This window comes from Macrotis lagotis, chromosome 4, assembly GCF_037893015.1.
Source record: "Macrotis lagotis isolate mMagLag1 chromosome 4, bilby.v1.9.chrom.fasta, whole genome shotgun sequence".
Taxonomy (NCBI): domain Eukaryota; kingdom Metazoa; phylum Chordata; class Mammalia; order Peramelemorphia; family Peramelidae; genus Macrotis; species Macrotis lagotis.
Window position 1 is genome coordinate 244,888,488 of NC_133661.1, and position 22,913 is coordinate 244,911,400.

Here is a 22,913-nt window from a genome sequence, read left to right on the forward strand (position 1 = left end):
GCTTAGACCTTAAGAGATAAAGAGATGAGGTTCAGAAAGGTAGTAAGAATTCTCAAGGAGGTAGCACTAACCCAAGATATTGCTCCTTAGGGATTCCTATGTTCTAGCTTTTTATCTCTGGGCATGGCCATGTGGGTATGTACTTACCTCCTCTACACTGTTTCCATCTGCAGTTTCTTCTCAAGGATCACCATCTGCTCGGTGTTGACGCCATGTCACCGCCCCCAGCTCCATTCATCTGCCTACCCTTCTTTCAGTCTCCCATCCATAATTCTAATTTCCTTTTTCCTCCTTCTGCCATACAGAGATCTCTTTTCAATACAGGTCTCACACATGACTATGCTACCATGTTGTCATATTTAGGGATCTTTCTACATTATATCCCCCTCTTACAAAATTTTGCTTCATGTGTCATGAAACACTATCCCCTGAGTCCATCTTTATTTCTTTTTTTTATTACCATAATACTTTTTAAATTTTTATTACCTTTTATTTTTATTATTTATGATTTTTCTACTTTTTACCAGTTTATTTTTCTACCACTAAGGTAAGGTAGCAACTTGGAAAAATAACATGCTAGCAATAAATGGCCAAGTAATATAGTATAATGAGAGTCAGACTTAGAGTCAGGAGAGCTGGCTTCTTATGTGATACTTAATAGTTATGTGTCCCAGATGTAACAAGTCATATAAATAACTTTTCTTCATCTCAGTATTTTTATCTGTAAAATGGAGAGAATAATAATTAATCAACCTGCTTTGTAGTGATAAAGGAAAAGAAACATTTTGTAAATATTAACAGACATTTTAAATGTGAATTTTGTTATCAGTAGTTAGAAACTGATAGATGTACGGTACCGGTTCAGTAAGTGATTTTTCTGTGGGTAGCTGATCATTGCTACTCCCACCTCAACTCCTGGAAAAGAAAAAAAAAGTACAGTTGACTCAACAGGCCACCCACTGAGCAGAAGACTGATTAACCATTAATGTAATGAAACTCTCTACACATTTATCAATTGATAGTAATTTCCAGGTCTCGTTTCCGTCTTCCACTTGTATCTGTGTCCCTATCACTGTTTCTCTTCCTCTGATATCCTGCTTCCCAATTCTCCCACACCTGGGAAAATTCAATTCTACAAAACCATATTACTTCTTGAGTAAATGAGTAAGTCCCTTCCTAAACAATACTTCCCAACTGATCTGTGTCAAGTAGGACATTTTCCACCAAAGGGCACTTTAGTGGCAAACCAGAATTCTCTGTGAAGGGTAATTATGAACAGATTTCTACAATTGACACCCTATGAGAGCAAATTGTGGAAATAGCTTTTAGTCAATCGTTAACTATGAAAAACCCCTCAAAATGCAAAAATCTGGTATGTAACCATGGGTACCAGGGGACAAATAAAAACACTCATTTTAACCAAGAGCTGCAACCTTTCCCCTTCTTTCCACTCCCTAGTCCTACCCCATCAATATTCTGCTACATCTGCTTTATACAGTTAATGATCAGGCTTTGTTCTCTCCTCTGTCCAGGTTCTGACAAAAAACAAATGAAAGAAGAAAAAAGAGAACCATTAAAGAGACTAGACAATTTCCTATCTAGGTATAACTAGCTTCTTCATAGGAAAAGATAGAGATACCTGGGTGGGGGGGGGGGTGTTATAAACTTAGAACCACTCAACTTTAGAGGTGAAAGGGAAGTTGAAGGGAATCTAACACAACCCTTATCTTAAAAAGAAGACTCTCCCACAACATACTTAACAAATGATCACCTAATTCTGCTTTATGACTTTCAATGAGGACAAATCCACTGTCTCCAAAGCAGCCCATTCCAATTTTAGATAAACTTAATTGTCGAAACATTGGCTTTTCCTAAATTTGCCTAAATGCAATTTCTCTCTCCTACCTCTAGTTCTACCCTCTAGGAACAAATAGAATATTCTCAATTCCACTTCTTCATATCAGACTTTAAAATGCTTTAAAGATAGCTATCATAATACTATACCCCATTCTTAACTTTTTAAGTCTGAATATCTCTTATTCTTTCAATTGATTTTCCTATGACATTTAGTCATTCACTAATTTCTTTGCTTTCTTCTGGACAACCTCTGACTTCTCAATGTCTTTCCTAAAAGAAGTTGGTTCAAATCAAACAATCCACTATATGCATTCTGGCTAGGATATAATACAAAAGGACTGCTAGAGCCTTGGTACTAGAAGTTTGGCCTCTCTTAATTTAGGATCTAAAATATTCACCAAGATTTGGTGACTTGAACAAAAACATAGATAGCATGCTCATCGATTTACAGAGGTCACAAGCTGGAGGAACAGCTAATCTAATGCTGTTGCTCCAAAGCAAACAAAATAAAAGTAGAATAATTTTGTTCGTTTTGTTGTCAGTATCATTATACTATCCATTGTGAGTAATGGAACTATAACTATTTTAATACTTCAATTCAAAAAAAACCTATATGTTGTTCTTATCTTTCCTTACCATTTTCATTTTATTTAAAATTTTTAAATTCTTCCTGTGTTATCTGACCTTCTATTTTCTGTAAATGTCTTATAGAAATCTAAGTTGCAAAGTGAATTCCCTGTGTAGCCACATTGGTCTCAGATAAAATCTTTTCCACTTTAATAGAATTGATTCTCTTTTTGTTTTGAAATTTTCATTTTTGATAAGGATAAAATTATCATCTACCTATAAGAGAAAGAACTCTAGCCTGTCTATAATTCAATTCTTCCACATTATTACAAATTTGCAAACACTTTATTCCTTTCTATTTAAGTATTCCAAATATTCTAATTATAAATTTTCTTCTGTTTATGCTTCCTTTGATCTATATTCAAATACTAACCACTATTCTTCTCCTCTCTGGTTTCTGCATTTCCTCACAAAAGAATATATTCTGATTATACCATGCTATGACCAGCCTTACACCCCTCATTTTTCTTTTGAGTAAGATAAACCTATCTAGAGTCAAATTTCAGTCAAGGATAGCATTTTTTTTAAATTGGGGGGGGTGATTTTGCAAAACAATGGAGTTAAGTGTCTTTCCCAAGGTCACACAACTGGGTAATTATTAGGTATCTGAGGTCAAATTTGTACTCAGGTCCTCCTGACTTCAGGGTCAATGCTCTAACCACCGCGCCACCTAGCTCCCCCCCGCAAGGTGATCATTCTTAAGTGTCAGTTAAGCTTCTAAAGTCATTGTATTTGTTGCTTAAACTTTATATGTTTATAAAGTACATTTGTGACATCTGCAGCAATGAGTCTTGCTACTGTTTCCTTTTTTTGATGCTCCCCTTTGTTAAATTCTGAGTAAGTCAATTGTTATTCTTCATGTATTGAGCTACTAAAGATGATATCTAATTTGGCAGATAATATAGGCAGCCCTCTTCCCCTTCTTTCCTTTTCACTTTAAAACTATTTTGATTAGATGTGTAAGACAGCAGACTAGTACATTCTTAATAGCTCTTGTAAGATATTTCTATTCTTGGTCAATCCTATATTTCAAACTATGGTACAGGACTTTAACTCCAATACTCAGAAATAATCTTCTTAACCAGATGTTAACTTTCTCAAATCTTTTTCTATCATCCCTAATCTTTGCTTGAAATCACCTGTACACCTTAGGTCTTCATTGTCTTACCCAATGCTGACTTGTTAATCTATGTTAATAGTAGTAATACTCTGGCAGTATTACTGTCTTCATGAATCATTGTAAGCAGATAGCACTCACCAATTCTTACCATGTTCTCTACCATATCAGGTGCATATGTCCTCAGGCAAAGGCAATAGACTTTTCTATTATTTTCATGAAATAAACAAATATCTGCCTCAGTATCTTTCAACAGAGGAGGAGCAACCACAACTCTTTTCTTCCTCTGATTTCCAGAATGAATTCTCACCTGATAGCATCAATGGGTCTATTTTTGCATCTTAGAGGACAAGCAGTTTTTTAGAGGCAACTAGAATGGCACAACATACAGAAGACTGAGCAAAGAATTAGGAAGACTTAAATTGAAATCTGAACTCAGAAACTCAAAAGTTATGTGGCACCAGGAAAGTTATTTAACCTGTTTGCCTCAGTTTTCTCAACTGTAAAATGGGGATAGTAATACCTACCAAGACTTATCGAGGAGCATCTGCCCAACAGAATAATGTGGACCTGTATTTGAGAAGGAAAGAGTGGTTTCCCCCCAGTGCATGGAGGGCTCAGGGACCTGAGCCACCCCCACAACCTGGGCCATGCAGTTGTCTGGTTGTCCAGCAATCCCTCCTAATGCTCCTCTACTTAGAACTCGTTGCTTCAGCTTCCCCACAAACCCAATTGACCCAACTCAGGCTTTGGAAACAACATTTTCATCTTGTCATCCCTGGATAAAGCAATCACAATCTTCTGAGACCTCCCCATTGTTGTCTACATGGTCTTCAACTGCCTAATGAACATATCATTTGCAATGTTCCAAACAAAACACATTATAAGTCCCCCAACCCAGTCATCTTATCCACCTACCTATTTCTACTCAGGGAAAAACCAGTGCTGCAGTCATGTAGAGGTGCAAAGGTAGGATACTATTCTTGACACCATCCCTATTCAGTGGACAAGTCTTGTTGATTCTATCTCCACAATGTTTCATATTCCTCCATCTCTCTCCTTTCAAACAGCTACATAAGAAAAGCCTAATTTCAGAACCACCAACATTGATTTTTGAAAGATGAAAGAGATGACTGTGCTCATGACGGTAATTTGTGAAGCCCCAAAGAGAACAGGAACGGTACTATCAGAAAGATGAGAAGAGGGCAAATGGACCCATTTTCCTGAAAAAGGTTCACATGTATGAACAAATCCAGTGAGTTCTCCACAAAAATTGTAAAATATATAAAAATACAATTAATGATGAGGAAAGAAATAACAACAACAACAACAACAACAACAATGATAATAATAATAAACGAGAATAACAGTACCTATGTCACAGGGTTGAGGCAAGGATGAAAAGAAAGGGATGTTATATGTAAATTACCTAGAACTCAGTAAATGCTTAATAAATGCTAACTAATAAAATGCTTATTCTCTTTCCCTTCCCCTTGCTCCTCAGAGCATTTAGTTCCAACCATTCAGTGCTCCTTCTGTCCTTTTTCTGTGTAATATTCTATTCTCCAACTTCCTGATACAGGTTAAGGTTCTCCTCTAGCACTAAAGATCATTTTTCTTCTTTCCTATCACACTAAAGCAAGTCCCTCTTCTAGTTATTTTATAGAAACGTGTGAGGGGGGAGAACAAAAAGGAACACAGAGAGGGAGAGAGACAGATAAATAAACACGGACACACACAGAGACAGGCAGAAAGGGACAGATGAAAGAGAAGTAGACAGAGGATGAAAAGTTCTTAGGATCAGAGATATAGACTAGGAAGGGACCTCAGAGACCATTAAAGCCAACTCCTTCATTTTACAAATACAAAAGCTGAGTCACCAAGAGATAAAGTGATTTTCCTATGATCATATAGCTAATAAATAACCAAGGAAGGATTTGAATGCAGTCTTAATTTCTATCCAGCATTCTATACACAAAGTTGCCTCTCTCAAGTACCATTCCTCATGGCTTCCACATCTGACATAGACCATAGAGGGGTGTGTGTGTGTGTGTGTGTGTGTGTGTGTGTGTGTGTGTGCGCGCGCAACTATGGGAAACCAAGAAGTCAGTCTATAATAGTTTCTATCACAGATAAATCCTCCTCACACACACAAAGCACATCCCCAAAGGTTCTGAACTGCAGGTCATTTACTGCCATTGCACAATGTTTGTGTAAGTATATTTATACAAATCAACAAATGAAGACACGTAAACATCAGCATTATTTGTTTTTTCAGCAGAATCTCTAGAGTAAACAACATATAGAAACCCTGTGCAAAATGAAGGAGACAATTTTCAGAACAAAAGTTATTTCAGTACTGTTTCAACGAATTTTTAAAAAGGAAGAAACAAGGAAGAAGAGGGAAAAAAGAAAGAAGAAAGAAGCAAGAAAGAAGAGAAAAAGAAGGAAGGAAGGAAGGAAGGAAGGAAGGAAGGAAGGAAGGAAGGAAGGAAGGAAGGAAGGAAGGAAGGAAGGAAGGAAGGAAGAAAGAAAGAAAGAAAGAAAGAAAGAAAGAAAGAAAGAAAGAAAGAAAGAAAGAAAGAAAGAAAGAAAGAAAGAAAGAAAGAAAGAAAGAAAGAAAGAAAGAAGCTACAATAAATGCATGTGGAAACGAAGTAGAATGCATATACTATAACCCTTTGGGAAGATGAGGGAATTCTTTCCCTTCTACTCTACTCTTCCTTCCCTCCCTCCACCAAGATGTTTGAGAGTTTTTAGTACTATGCTATCTCTATTCCCCCTCAAGGAGGAAGCACAGGAGGAAGTTCAAGTGATTTACCAAAGTGCTGTTTCTCCCCAAACCTGAGTGAATCCATACTGCTCACCTCTGCTTTTCTTTATGGTGAAACCAATGCCTTATAAGTCCAGAATTGCCCAAATCCAACATGCAATATAAACCAGGATAGAAGAGCAAACAGCCTCTGTCCAAGTCTAGAAATTTATTAATCCTAATTCTTTCCAACTTCCTAGACTTTGAAGATTGCTTCCCTAAGTATATGTTATCATGCCTTAATGACTTGTCCTGTCTAAACAAATACAATTTGTTGAATTGATTATCATGGTCCTTTCATATTATAACAGTATCATAATGAACCATGGCCCCAAAATAATCTGGGTCCACCTTCCACAAGGCAAAACAACCCTTAAACTGAAAAACTACCTCACTTCTAAACCTTCATAATTAATTCTAGGTGTGGTTGGATCCTTCAAAACTTCCTCAACTCTTGATCAAGCATTGAATAGGATTATAACTGCAAACTCCTAAGAGAAAGGAATATCAGACCTCAAGATCACAAGGAAAATGACTTAGAGACCATGAAGTCCAAGGATTTGAGAAGAGATGACTAACCCAAGATCATACAGCCACTAAATGCCCTTGCTGTGAATTGAACTCAGATATTCTGACTCCAGTAGAAGTATTCTTTCTGCTGATACTCTCCTCCAGAAATAATTGTCTTTCCATATTCAAGTAACAATAAAGGTGATATGGCAAAAAAATTAAAAAGAGTTCTTTCCCTCCACAAGACATTTAGGTGAAGATATAAATCTTGACATCCTGACTTTGTAGATTTACTAAACCACTTCACAGAGCAGAGGGACATGTACATACATCTGGGAAAGAGCTGAGATAATTAATAAGCAACTAACCTTTGTGATGAAATGTAGATTAAATGTATAGCATTAAAGGTGGCATTATAGAAAAATTAATAACAATAACGCTTTTTAAAAACAAAATGAATGTGTCATTTCATAAAGAGGTCCACAATTTATCACAATATTAATAATATATGCATTTATTAAGTGCCTACAAACTACTTTTGCTAAATACTGGGAGAAGCACAGAGTTTTAAATAAGACATGGAGCTTCCTCCAGATAAACAATTCAATTGATAAACATTTATTAAGCACTTATTATGGGCCAAACACTGGGCTAATTGTCCAGAGAATCACTCTGACGTACCACCTCACACCTCTCAGAGTGGTCAATATGACCAGAAAGGATAATGATCATTGTTAGAAGGATTGTGGGAAATCTGGGACACTATTACATTGTTGATGGAGCTGTGAACTCATCCAACCTTTCTGGAGAGAAATTTGGAACTATGCCCAAAGGGTAACAAAAATGTGCATACCCTTTGATCCAGCAATACCACTATTGGATCTATACTCTGAAGAGATGATGAGAAAGGGTAAAATCATCACTTGTACAAAAATATTCGTTAGCAGTCCTGTTTGTGGTGGCAAAGAATTGGAAATCAAGTAAATGTCCTTCAATTGGGGAATGGCTTAGCAAACTGTGGTACATGTATGTCATGGAACACTATTGTTCTATTAAAAACCAGGAGAAACGGGAATTCAGGGAAGCCTTAGAGGGATTTGTATGAACTGATGCTGAGTGAGATGAGCAGAACCAGAAAAACACTGTATACCCTAACAGCAACATGGGGGTGATGTTCAACCTTGGTAGACTTGCTCGTTCCATCAGTGCAACAGCCAGGGACAATTTTGAGCTGTCTGCAATGGAGAATACCATCTGTATCCAGATAAAGAGCCATGGAGTTCGAACAAATTTCAAGGACTATTCCCTTTAATTTAGAAAAAAGAACCAAGATATCTTATTGTCTGATCTTGTTATTTCTTATGTTTTTTGTTTCTTCCTTAAGAATGTGATTTCTCTCTCATCAGACTCAGTTTGGATCAAAGTACAACATGGAAACAAAATAAAGACTGACAGATTGCTTTCTGTAGGGGGTGGGAGGGTGGGGGAGAGGGAAGTAAGATTGGGAGAAAAATTGTAAAACTCAAAACTCAAATAAAATCTTTAAAAATTAAAAAAAAATTGTCCAGAGAATCAGAAGGCAGAATGAAGCACATTTGGTTGTAGTTAATACAAGACTTTGCTTTACTTTACTCTGCTTGGTTAATGGGTTTTCCTTTTCATTGGATTTTTTTGGGTTTTGCAGGGCAATGGAGTTAAGTGACTTGCCCAAGGTCACACAGCTAGGTACTTATTAAGTGTCTAAGGCTGAATTTGAACTCAGGTCCTCCTGATTCCAGGGTTGGTACTTTATCTTTATCCACTGTGCCACCTAGCTGCCCCTCATGTTAAACAATCCTACTGTAAAATGAATGCCAGTCTAGATGACTTCAAAAATGCCTTCCATCTCTAAATCTATGTTCTATACTATAGTACTACAAAAGATCTGAGATCCAAATAACAACCTACTTGAACCAGATCTCTAATATTCTGTTCAATCTTGAGATTCATATGGGCTAAGATAAATTTTGCCTTTCCATTATATGTTAATATAGGAGTATATAAAGGCAAATTAATAATGAAAACAAAAGTACCAAAAGGGAATGTTTAGCCTACTTAGGAAATTAGACTTTTGAATACTTTTAACCAGCTGGACAGCATCATTTTAGATGCAATGAATTACAAATGATTCTAATCTACTCAGTCAAGCAGGTCTAAGAAGATTTCTACTTGGAAACACTTTGTTTCCAATTGTTCTGTCTATTCTTATAGGATTTAGAAATGCATATGTTTTTAAAAATTTTAATAAATCGGGGCAGCTAGGTGGCATAGTGGATAAAGCACCGGCTTTGGAGTCAGGAGTACCTGGGTTCAAATCCCGTCTCCGACACTTAATAATTACCTAGCTGTGTGGCCTTGGGCAAGCCACTTAACCCCGTTTGCCTTGCAAAAACCTAAAAAAAAATTTTTTTAATAAATCAAACTTTCTAACAAGCCTTTTTACCTTGTACATATCAAACTAGTGAATTCCAGTAATAGTCTTTAATTCCAAAATTTGAAAAATATTCTATAACTTAAGAAAAATGTGTATGAGTGGATGGTGTGCATGTGAACACACAAGCATTTCCCATCATCATGGTGATTTCAGAGTTTTAAGACAATATGAATGAAAGCTTCTGAAAGCTATCAAAGTAATATTTCCATTTGCTTTATTCATCACAGTTCAGTTCATGTCTTTCTTCCTCCATGAAGACTGGTTATTCTGTTAGCCTTTCCATTTCAATCTAGCATATAGGAATCTTGTCTTCCTCTGACTTCATAGCACTTATTATCTGTTTCACTCATTGGGCAATTAATCATATACTGTGCAGCACTGTGACATCTCTTAGAGTATTGTCTCCAATTGTTATTCAATTCTTGAACTGTTGCTCAAATTTTTATGTGCATGATTCGCCTTTCTAACTAGACTGTAAGATTCTAGAAGATAGGGCTTATAGCCACAATTTCTTTTTCCCCTAAAATACCTTATACAGTAGAAGTACTTTTCTACATAAGAAGTGCTCAATCAAGGTTTAGGGACTGGTTAGTAGATATGACTTCCTCATTCTCTGTGTGTCTGCAGAAGATTCAAGGAAGTATATGGCTGTCTTCATCATTTATTGCTTCAGAAGATCAATGAGCACAAACATCCTATACCTCTGCTTCCAATCAGGAATAAAGTGGAGAAAATAAAACACGCTACAGTAGGGTTTTGATTCTAAAAAACAGAGAAGTCTAGGAAAACCAAAATTCTGAAGAATAAGACTCAAGGTCTAAGATTTATTACTCTTTGAGATATTTTAAAGTCCTGAGGGCTTTAGGACTCTATACATTGGCGGGGGGGGGGGGGGGGGGGGGGGCACCATAGTGGTGAGGATTATCAATGGATTTAGCATCAGAGGACCAAAAGGTCAGTTCTTGTTCTCCTGTATATTAATTGACTGACCTTAGGCATGTCACATCCCCTCTCCTTGTAATGGGGGAGGAAATAAGCAGTTATTAAATGATTGCCATGCACCAGGTATTGAACTAAGTACTATTATGAAGAATAGCTCCAAAATATCCTTACAATGACCCTAGGAATTAGGTGTTATTATCCTTACCTTACATTTAAGGAAATTAAGGAAAACAAAGGGAAAACATTAACCAGACCAGAGTTACACAGTTAGAAAATATCTGAGGTTGGGTGTAAACTTAGATCTTCTTAACTCCAAGTCCTATGTCCAATATATTAGGCCACACAGCTGCCTCTTTAGAGTACTGTTTTTGTATCTAAAAAATGAAAAGTTTGGGGGCAACTAGGTGATACAATGGATAGAACACCAACCCTAGTTTCAGGAGGACCTGAATTCAAATGTGGCCTCAGACACTAACTGTATGACCTTGGGCAAGTCACTTAATTTTGATTGTCTCAAAAAAATTAAAGGTTGGCCAGATGATCTCTCTAGTCCTTTCTATTTCTACAGTATGAGATTCTCTAAAAAATATGGTACTTTCCATCACCAAGGAGAGCCCTAGGACTGGTTAAAAAAAACACTCATTATAGAGAGCAGAGACATAGAAAAGGGAAATATTTTTATAAGATTGCAGGAGGTGGAAGAATGAAAGGTATCAAGTAGTCAAGAGAGTCAAGGACATTTTATCAATAGGGAGATTTGTTCTGGTAAAGAAGACCACTAAAAACAGAAGAATGGTTTCAGACACCTCTCAAAGCAGCCAAAATAATACCCTATCCCACTCTTCCCTAGCCTAGATTCATCAGAATTCAAAAATTAGAAAGGAATAATGACAATTGGAACATGGATATCCTCCAGAATCAAGAAAAGGGACATGGGTCTGCTACCCTAAGTAGACCTCTGGGAGGCAGCTGATTAATAACTGCAAATTCTGTTGTGCCAGGTCAGCACCTTTATATCCATTTACCCAAGAAGTTAAATATCCAAGGTAAATTCAAAAGCTGCTGTTCAAACTCTGATCAGATCAACTTGGCTGCACCAGACAAAACTGATCTTATCTGAATGGTGACTTGATCCACTTTGGAAAGCAGAACTCATTACAATAATAAGAAAAGACAGAAATGGAAGGAAGAACAATCACAGTGGCAGCAAGAAAGAATTCACTTCACTATCATTTCAGAGGATTAATTCTAAGCTTCTAGCCGATAAACTTCATTTTTCACTCAGTGAAAGGTCCAGAATCGGAAATTGTTCTGGCCAACTTGCAGAATATATGTCTTTGCTGCTTAATTTGCAATCTATTCTGCCTCCCTCTACCAAAATCAACTCCATTTGTCTAATGGTCCCAGAGATGACTCCTTTGGCAAGCCGTCCATCATGAAGCTTTAGAAGACACACTTTGTTTAAACTAAATCCATGCAGGGTGAGTATGAGTGTCCAACCCATGCTTAAACCTGCAAAGAATTAAGAATTGAACATATGTGCATGTAAGAAGAAAGAATTGATCAACAAGCACTGGTTAAGTAGTAACTTTAGGTAAAAGACAACCATGTGGTTCAGTAAATAGAGCCCTGAATTCAAGTCCATCTTCAGATACCAGTTTTGTGACCCTGGATAAGTAATTTCACCTGTGTTTACTTTGATCCACTGGAGAAGGAAATAGCAGACCATTCCAGTGTTGTTTGTCCCTAGTTTTAGAAGAGGACCAAGGATATTGTGGGTGATATATTGACTAGCTCATAAATTAAATTTAAGAGAGGCAGATTTACAGAAAGTCATCAGTCTCATTCTCTCTTCCTGAGTCACTGAAGTCCAAGACAAAAGTCAGATCAACTAACAACGTCCAACAATGTAGTGGATAACACTGTTGTCTTCGATGTTTGACCAAGCTCTAAGTGCTCCATAATACCTACTGCAGTCACCTCTGTGACTGTTGTAATAAATTGTTTTCATCTACACTTTCCACAGGGGAAAGTCCATCCCCCTAACTCAAAAACAGTTCTGAGGCTTGTTGGTTAGTTTGAATTTATTTAGCCCATCTGCCAAGACATCTTACCTGGCAGGGGCCAATATATGGAACCACAGGTAGAAGTTGGGTTCCAGGTGGACACCAAAGATGAATGAGCAACCCTGAAAGGGCTTGGCAAGCCCTCACAACAAAGATTCTAGTCTTCCTGAGCACTCCAGACATCCTACCACTTATTTGACAAGAAAACCCCATGGACCATATTAGCATACTATGGTCCACAGGGTTATCAAGGGTCAGACACAATTGAAGTACTGAACGATAACTATAGAAAAGACATTATGCTAGGCATTGGAATATAATGAAAATAATGAAATAGGTGCAATCAAGGAAACTGATAATCAGGTAATCAATCCTAAACTACATATTGAAGAAAACATGTCCTTTCTAGAACTGATCTGTCCTTTCCTGTGGTCCAACACATAATAATCCATAAAAAGATAGAAAATAATAATAACTAGCAAATATATAGTCCTAGGCACTTTACAAACGTTATCATAATTCACAATTCCAGGAGCTAAGTTATTATTCCCATTTTGCAGATATGAAAAACTAAGACATAGGGAGGTTGTGCTTTGCCAAGGTTCACAATGCTAGTTTAGTGTATTAAGCCAACTTTTAACTCAAGACTTACTAACTTTAACAAACTATTTCCCCACATATCTACCTTCTGATGAAATGAGTAATCATAGCAAAAGCAGAATAAGCATATTTTCTTACTTCTAATAGAAGTAAACACATTGCATTGTGTCCAGTGAAAATTAGATTTGTAGAGGAAGGGTTAATTGTGATCTTGGGCAAGTCATTAAATGTCCATAGATCTCAGTTTCCTCTTCTATAGAATTAGGAGATTGTATTAGATAATTTTTAAGGTCCATTCCAACCCTAGATCTATGATCCTATGACTGTCAATTATTCTAAGCTAAGGCATATAATAGACAATCTTGGTCATGTATTATTTTAAATGATTACCTTGGTCATGTTCACTGATGAAGTAGAGACAGAATTAACTTACAGTTTTCAAACTCTCTCCAAGGATCCCTATGAAATTATATATATATATATATATATATATATGTATGTATATGCATGCAGTTACTTATATAGTCAGCATTCTTTAATGTAGGATCCATGCTCATTGACTTTCTTCCATGCATGCAGAAGATAGGTAGAAATTGAGCTTCTAGGGTGGCTAGGTGATGTAGTGGATAAAGCACCAGCCTTGGAATCAGGAGTGCCTGAGTTCAAATCCGGTCTCCGACACTTTATAATTACCTTGCTGTGTGGCCTTGGGCAAGCCACTTAACCCCATTTGCCTTGCAAAAACCTTAAAAAAAAATTGAGCTTCTTCTGTATAAAATTTAAGTTCTTTAAAGGCCAGAACTGACCCCTTCATTTTTGTCTCTGTATCCACAGGGTCATCACAAAGTAATGTTTAATGACTAACAAGTAATAGAACTTAATAAAGCAATTTGAATTGATCATATGATATAATAGATTCCAAATTCAGTGTTCCTCACTCTATCATAATTGCCTATCCTTCCTGTTTTATTTGACTTTTGACAGTATGACCTCTGACCTAAATATGGCTATGGTATTTTCCTAATTTTTCTGATCCTATTTAAAAATCAACCTTAAGATGTCCATCTGACCTATGACATTGATCCACTCCCTCATATCTTTTTTAGAACCCAGACTTAGACACCAGTATTTCACATTTTAGTAATATGCTAAATGATGAAAACAGCTTAGAGTAATAGATAGAGATCTGGTCAACAGGAAGATTTGAGTTCAAAGTCCACTGCTGTACAAATAGAGGCTATATGACAGTGTGCAAACCCCAAACAACTTTCTATGATTATAAGTAGCACAATAAGAACAGAGCTTCAGTCATAGAGGAAGTCCCTCACTAGGGGTTCCCTTACAAATGAAATCATAAGTTCAGTCAAAAACAACTTTTTCATAGTAACAATAACTGGTATTTCAATAAGGATAGGGGCATGATGTGATTTCATTGACACATAAATAATTTCAAGATAAGCAAATTCTTTCTACCAATGCAGGCCAACCCCTTCTCTGTAAAATTCTTACAAAGTTGTCTGGGCTAAAATTAATTTGTCTAGGGAGACACATCAAGTATGGATAAGAAATAGTACTTCAACACAATTCTTCCTAATTTGAAGGAAAGCTCTTTTCCCACTAAGCCCTGTTTCAGATGTGATAGATTTCAAAATCTTGTCTTTCCAGCGATGTGATGCTAGAACTTCCTTCAATAGCTGGGCCTCCTCTTCCTAGAATATTCTAATATCCCTGCAGTCTCCTTATTCTGGAATATCCCTCCACAAGGCATGCCGTCACCTTCTCCCATTGATAAGTTCCTCCAAAAACTTCCATCTTATTTAGAGTCCAAGTTGGTCATATTTCATTCCTTCCTACAGTTATTTCTGACTTTCTGGACATCAAAATCATGCATCTATACTGGATACCACCATTGTACATATGCCCATCCTCTACTCCAGTCACACTTAAACACACAGATCATCTTTCTTGAGATTTTTGCATGTATATACATATGCATAAACATATATGTTTATCTACAAAAAAACTATACATATATCTTTCCAATTTAATATATATATACATATATATATATATATATATATATATATATATATATATATATGTATGTATGTATGTATCCAGCACCACTGCCTGGGACACATTTCATTTCTTCATTCCTTCCTTCTATACATCTATCCATCCACTACGCAAATCTTCCTCTTGACATTCAGATTGCACTTTTAAATTTATGAAGTGATTTATTTACATTACCTCATTTGAGAACCCCAACTTTATGCTAGATCAATAGCACAAATATGTTTATCTCCTTTTATATATGAAAAAAACTAAAATTCATAGAGCTAAAGGGATCATACATGATTAAAAAAGTAATTGACTGACAGCTAAATACATGCACTTACTATGTACCAGACAATGTGCAGAATGTTTACAATTATTGTCTCATTTGATTTTCACAATTACCCTAGGAGATCAGTGGCATCATTACATCCCCTTTTGCAGAGGAGGAAACTGAGGGAAACAGCTAAAGTGACTTGCTAGCTAGAATGTTTCTAAGGCTAAAATTGAAATCAGTTCTTCTTGACTACAGGTCAAGTTCATTCCACTGTGCTACCTAATTGCATGGAAAGAACATTATGATTTTTTGACTCTTAGAGATCACAATAATTTCCTTTATCAGTCTCAATTAAAAATTGTCTGAATGACTTTCCTAGCAATTACCAGTCTTTTTTTTTTTCAGTCATGACTTGCTGACTATCAGACCAGGCTAACTTAGGATGGACTCTCACCAGACTGAGAAAAAAATAAGGGTAGCTAAAACAATGACAGAAAGCAGCTTCTATGCTGAGACTGGTCCTTCCTGCTAGCACTATTTTCCTGTGGTTCAATCATGCTCATCCCCTTCTTTTTCAGTGTCTATGGATTTTCTGACTGCTGAGCACAGTTTAGAACTTATATGACTTCTCTTGTTCATCTCCTCCATTCTATCAGGTAGCTGCTGTTATCTTACACAGGCTTTGGATGCCCTTGCTTGATCTCTCTGGAATCTATATTCCGCTCATTTCTGTCTCCTTAGCTGACTGCTGACTCACTGCATCACTGACCCTTGCTGTTTTCTTATTCTGAACTTAACAAATATCAAATGACTTTTTCCATACTCAAAGTAGAATAAGAAAAAGGAACTTGGTATGTAGCTGAGAATCTCTTGTATGTACAGTTTGCTCTGCCTTTTTTGACAAGTAACTTTCAAAGCTATCCTGCTTTTTTTTTACCTTCTCAATTTCCTTCTATTCTCTGAGACAAATTTTTTAAAATGTTTCAGTAATTTTTATTTCTTTTCTCTTTCTTTTCTTTTTTCTTTTTTTTTTTTTTTTTTTTTTTAGAATTTTCAAGGCAATGAGGTTAAGTGGCTTGCCCAAGGCCACACAGCTAGGTAATTATTAAGTGGTGAGGTCGGATTTGAACCCAGGTACTCCTGACTCCAGGGCCAGTGCTCTATCTACTGCGCCACCTAGCCACTCCCTTTCTTTTCCTTTTTAGCAATCCTATTGATAGCCCCTCTACTATCATGCACAATTGTAAAAATAAAAGCAAAACAAAAACAAAACCTGTGTTATAAATTTAATCAAATAAAGTAAATCCCCACACTGGCCATATCCAAAATTGCTATACCTCATAAAGGCTGGCATGTTTCATCATTAATCCTATGTATTCATGGTCCTGACCCTCAGAATTAAGGAATGTTCTCCTTCCCTTGTCCCAAGCTTTTTATTTAGTTACATGACCAACTTCCACCTGAAAATCAGCATGATGACTACTCTTTCAGAAGAGTCTAATTTGAAAGGATCACATGTAGGGGGCAGCTAGGTGGCACAATGGATAGAGCATCGGCCCTGGAGTCAGGAGTACCTAAGTTCAAATCCGGCCTCAGACACTTAATAATTACCTAGCTGTGTGGCCTTGGGCAAGCCACTTAACCCCACTGCCTTGAAAAATCTAAAAAAAAAAAAAAGGATCACATGTACATCTCATAGATGGAAAACTTTTCTAGTTCTGTTAAGTGGGATAGTCTAGCTTCAGTCAATCATTGTGAACATAAAGGTAATTTTTACTTTCCAAGATCATAACCAGACCCACTTGAATTCAAATTCTACTTTTTAAGTTGTGTGATCCGGGGGGAAAAAAAATCACTTAACCTCAATTTCCTCATCCACAAATGAGAACAGTAACAGCATCAATTCCACAGTGCTGTGAAGATTGACTGAAATAATACCTAGAAAGCACTTTATAAGACTAAAGTCACAATATAAATGCTAGCTTTTGTTATTATTATTACTATTATTGTTGTTGTTGTTGTTGTTGTTGTTGCCATTTTAAGAGAAAATGAAGACTATTGAGTATCTTGGCCAAAGACAAATATGGCTGGGACAAGACTAAAACTCAGGTCTTCAGATTCCAAGTAGAATACTTTTCACTTTTCTACCCTTCTTCTAAAGTATACACAGTCAATTTATCTATCCACTTAAGAGTTGAGGAAACTGAAGTCAGAAAAATAAAGTGTTTTGCCCAAACTCACAGTAGCAATACATACTACAAAAACATCGGTTTCTTTGCAAGGCAGACTTTATATGTTTGCTCCTTAGTTTTGATTCATAGATTTGAGGTAACTGTTCTGAACAGGGGTCACTAATTAGAAGGGAGGGAGGGTTCCTTCTCTTCATACTATGCTCCAAGGGACAGCTCTTGATGAACATTTAGTCCGAGCTGCTCCACTTGAGTCTCCTGAATCGGCAAAGAATCTTCAGGTCCCATCCAAACCATCTTTGTGCCTAAGTTTGTCCTGGGAGTCTCCCATTGAATCCCTCACCCCAGCCCCCAACAGCACTGACCCATTTCTGCCACTTGCACTGTGTGGGTTCCAGGCTAAATGGAAGCCAGGCAACCACTTGGAATCTTAATGAGAACAAGTTCCTTTCATCATGTTGTCATTTCATATTTCACCACGTTGACAGTGAAGGCACAGGAGACCCTAAAGGAAATTTCTGCTTTATAGGTAGGGTGCTGCAAGGGAGAGAAAGGAACAGACTACTCCCATCTATGTTAACAAAAAAAAAAAACAAACCTCTTCCTCCAGAACTTGAGCCCCCAAGAAGAAGCAGCGTCACTGGGAATATTCCTCCTAGAGACCAAACGAGAGAAATAGGAGAAAACTAAATGCACTACTTTTCCCCTAAGTTAAAATGGGGTTTGGTTCAAAGGAGATGGAAAGAGGGCAAGAAGGGAGGAGGCACCCTCTTCACAACCAAGCTCCCGCATGTTCTCCAATACAAACAGAGCTGGCCTCAGGGCATCATAGAAATTGCTATTATAAATTCAGATGGTGCACCAGGGGGTGCCTCATTTCCTATTATTGTAGTTGGTCTCGTGAGCTGTTTGGGCAATAGGATTGCAAAAGTGCAAGCACTACCCCCGGGGGCACCGTTGCAAACACATTATTCTAAAGCACTGCAATAAAGCATGAACTCAAACAACTTCACTGAAATGAAGATTAATATGGAACATGTGTACTTGAGTCCTGCACACCACCTCTTCCATCATAGCCCATACCCTTCTCCCCTCTCCCCTTGGCATCCAGAAACCCCACGATCAAATGGAACAAGGCAGCAAATTAAAGAGCCAGCCAAACTGTGAGGGCTAGGACTCAGGCTCTGACAAGACTCCTTTGGCCCTCCCAATGATCTGTTGGCTAAAGGACCTAATATCATTTTTGAAGGAAAGCACAGCAAAGAGCTTAAGGAACAGGTCAAAGTACAAGAAAAGAAAAGAGAATGTCCAACCAATTTAGGGAAATCTATAAATAAGGAAAAGATTCAGAGAGAGATTGCTGTTGGAATTTCATTACAATTTTTCTAAGAGGTAGAAGTAGGATTTTCCCCTTGGCAGGCATGACCTAGTTGGAAAAGTTTTCTGTTTAGCAATGGAATTTTTTTCAAGGGGTCTGGGCTCAAATACAAATACTGCTACCTATGTGAAACTTGGAAAGTAATTTCTTTGAAACTCAGTTTCTTCATTTATAAAATGAAAGGATAGATTCAAAAATCTCCAAGAACTATTTCTGCTCTAAGTATACTCTCATCTGCATGAAAAATAGCTGGACTGGCTAAATAGAATGCTCCTCCCTGGGACTGGCTAGAGCACCGGTCCTGGAGTCAGGGGTGCCTTAGACACTTAATAATTAGCTAGCTGTGTGGCCTTGGGTAAGCCACTTAACCCCAATGACTTGCAAAAACCTAAAAAAGAAGGAGCAGTCTGAAGAAAAAGAAAAGGTCAGAAAGAAAAAAGAAGGATCATCCTTTTCTGACTCTGTTCCTTGAATCTATTTGGTCCTGAAGTCCCAGTCTTACCACTTAACAATACTCTATGTTGGAAAATGGGTATCAGATTCAAGTAGTGATAGTTTTCGTGATGGATAGCTTATAAGCTCCCAGGAACCCTAGAATATCACCCAGTCTCATATCCTGACAGGTCCTTTCATCTATTGGAATATTCTATGTTATCAAGGGGATGCTGAGCAGCAAGGAAGAAAAGGAAGCACCAAGCAAGGACCTTTTTTCAAAACTGAAATTTTCTAGCCTTCTTTCTCATGGACCCAGGAAATAAGAGCTATAAAATAGAACTAGCTAGAAACAGGAGACCAAGTAACCCTCTATCAAGCTATACAAAGAGGATAAGAATATATACAATACTGAGGGTAGGCAAAAATAAAAGAAAATAATCCCATAGACATTCATGAATGTACAAGGCAGCTAGGTGGTATAGTGGATAGAGGACAGGGTTGGAGTCAGGAAGACTAATCTGAGTTCGAATCTGGCTCAGATTCTGTGACTCTGGGAAAGCCATTAAACCCTGGTCACCTCAGTTCCTCATCTGTAAAGTGAGCCAGAGGAAATGGCAAGTCACTCTAGTATTTTCGGCAAGAAATTCCAAATGGGGTCATAAAAAGTTAGACACCACTGAAGAACAACCACACATTCATAAAATTTCTTTCAAATACTGAGAACATTTCATAGATTAATACAGCCCTTTAGATAACAATAGGAGAAGGAAAGATTAAAGAGAAGGAACAAAAAGTTTAAATCACTTGCTTAAGTCAGTGGATGAAAATAGACTAAAAATCTCAGAAGCTCAGGCACTCAAACCAGCCTACCTCGAATCAAGAGATCCTCTCTGTGCATTGGAGGGAACCTCACTGAATGACTATACTGGTCAAATTGAGATGATAATAACATTATGCTACATGGAATCTTTCTTCTACCCTTCAAATTTTGGCAAACAAAAACTCTCAAAAACAACACATCATACTCAAACCTCACTGAAAGCCATGTTGAGAGTTATCACAGCGGGGCAGCTAGGTGGCATAGTGGATAAAGCACCGGCCCTGGAGTCAGGAGTACCTGGGTTCAAATCCAGTCTCAGACACTTAATAATTACCTAGCTGTGTGGCCTTGGGCAAGCCACTTAACCCCGTTTGCCTTGCAAAAAAAAAAAAAAACCTACAAAAAATAATAATAATTAAAAAAAGAGAGAGAGTTATCACAGTGGATAACTAAGGACACTGGAGATCACAGTGTAATGGGGCAAGAAAGAACCCAGAACTACCAAAATAGGCTGGCTTTATGTGGGTAAAATGAAATGCCAAGAAATTCCTGGTGCCAGTGCCTTGCAAGTGGGGAAAGGGACTAATTAAAAGTAGGAGACAGATGCCCCAGTGGGATTCACATTCCATTTTACTTTCTTTTTCTGGAAGAAAAAAAAAGGATTGTCATAAAAATAACTGAACTGACATCAAATATTTAAATTTAAGAAATAGGGGGAAAAGAGAGAAGCAAAATGGAAAGTGAGATAAAAATATGCCGTAAACAAGGCAAGGAGCCAGTCTGCATGTAGAGGGTTTTGTCTTAATTCATTTGGCTTCATTTCAATGCCAAAAAGGTCAATATTGCATGCCCTTAGTGGTTCCATGAGAACACCCAGAGTAAAAGGAGTAACCAGGTGGGTTACCTCAAATTGTGCAAGTATGACACCAAGGATATTGGTTCCATCATAGCATAGATAATAAACCCCACACTTTCCTTCACAGCTTTGCTCACCAAGTTCCTAAAGTCTGAAATGTCCTCCTTCCCCCTTTCCCCTCTTGAATACAAAGTCATCTGTAAAAGTCAAATTCAAATACCACTGCTTCCAGAAAGACTTCAATGGTAGTGGTGGCAAAGCAGAGAGCTCAAAACCAGAAGGTAATTAGAGGAACTAAAAAAACACTCTTATTCAAGTCATGAATTTGCAACTAACTAGCTGTGTGACAATAGGCAAGTCACTTCTACTCTATAACTATTTCATTTGAAAAATGGGAATGTTAATTCTTATGCTACCTGCTTGAGAGGAAAGGACTTTTTAAATCTTAAAACTATTACATAAATGTAAGCTATGGTTTTTTAATAAGCATTCAGAAAGAAATGGTAAGGACACAGTACCACTTTTATTCTTTCAGTGCTCTTCAGGCTATTGTTATTATTCAGGCATTTCAGCAGTGTCTGACTCTTCATGACCCCATATGGGGTTTTCTTGGCAGAGATAATGAAGTAGTTTGCGAATTCCTGAGGAAACTAAGGCAATAGGGTTTTAGTGACTCGCTCAAGATTGTAAAATTAACAAGTGTCTGAGTTCAGATTTAAACCCAGATTTTCCTAATGCCACATATGATGGTCTATCCACTGTGCCATCTAGCAACCCCTCAGACTGTTATTTAGGTGGTTTAAAGAACTATGAATTTTAAAACTAAATTAAAATTTGGGGATACAGAATCACTATTGTAATTCATTTACTTGTTTTATCTTCTATAATGGAACTCAAACAGAAAACAGTCCCAGTACAAGTTGCTATCATAATATTATTAAATTACCATTCATATTATTCAGAATATGACACAGGGAGATAAAGCAAATGATATTGTAATTGAATAAAAAGTATGGAAAAGCAAGTTCATCTTATTAAGGGACACTTGAAGCATGTTTGAGAAGATTCAAGTAGTGGACAAGATAATAAAAATAATAAGTACCTCCTTACTGTCACACAATTATGGTTCCCTCTACAAAATTTATATATATATGCATATATATATATAATTTATATACTTTGTTTCAAAAGCAAAGAATGTGAGCATTTAGTAATAAAATATGAAATGTTCTTTCAGCTTCTTATGGAAGCCTCGGTACCTGTGGACAAGAGTTCTGTTGGTGATTGTAGTTCAATACAAGCATAGTTTATTGGCTGCATTCTCAATATTTGCTAAGTTTTATTTGTGTAATAAGGATTTATGAATTATTAGTATTTACAAAAGATATTGACTATCTGGTATGTAGTTCAAGTCATTTGATCATGTCTTTCTAGATATCCATAGCTAAATTTCTACACACTATGGTGATATAGTAAGTTTTCTACTACTTCTCAACAAAATCTTACTGAATCAGTTGGTTGGAGTTAATCTTAAGAATAGCCTTTCTAGGGTGGCTAGGTGGCATAGTGGATAAAGCACCGGCCCTAGAGTCAGGAGTACCTGGTTTCAAATCCAGTCTCAAGACACTTAATAATTACCTAGCTGTGTGGCCTTGGGCAAGCCACTTAACCCTGTTTGCCTTACAAAAACCTAAAAAAAAAAAATAGCCTTTCTGTGGCAATTACTTGATGTAGAAATACTAGTTTCAATTTTGTCAATTTAAATAAATAAACCTATATGACTTGGTCACTTCTTCAATATTTTTTCTGGATATAGTTTTGAGATTAAGTTGATATGGAAGTTGCACAGGGACTTCTGTTTGATTTAATTCTTCAATCTTAATTCATTTCATGATATCT

The 22,913-nt window shown here is 37.0% G+C and overlaps 1 long non-coding RNA gene and 1 pseudogene across 1 annotated transcript; one reads left to right on the forward strand and one right to left on the reverse strand.

Annotated features, from left to right (window-relative positions):
- Nucleotides 1–583: 583 nt before the first annotated feature.
- On the reverse strand, nucleotides 584–916 carry LOC141520353 (uncharacterized). Its single transcript, XR_012477594.1, has 2 exons — nucleotides 858–916; nucleotides 584–721 (listed from the first exon to the last, which is right to left on the reverse strand). It is a non-coding gene; the product is annotated as an uncharacterized LOC141520353 (long non-coding RNA).
- A 17,602-nt stretch (nucleotides 917–18,518) lies between these two features.
- The window catches only part of LOC141522888 (importin subunit alpha-1 pseudogene), a 29,544-nt pseudogene continuing 25,149 nt past the window's right edge, over nucleotides 18,519–22,913 (forward strand).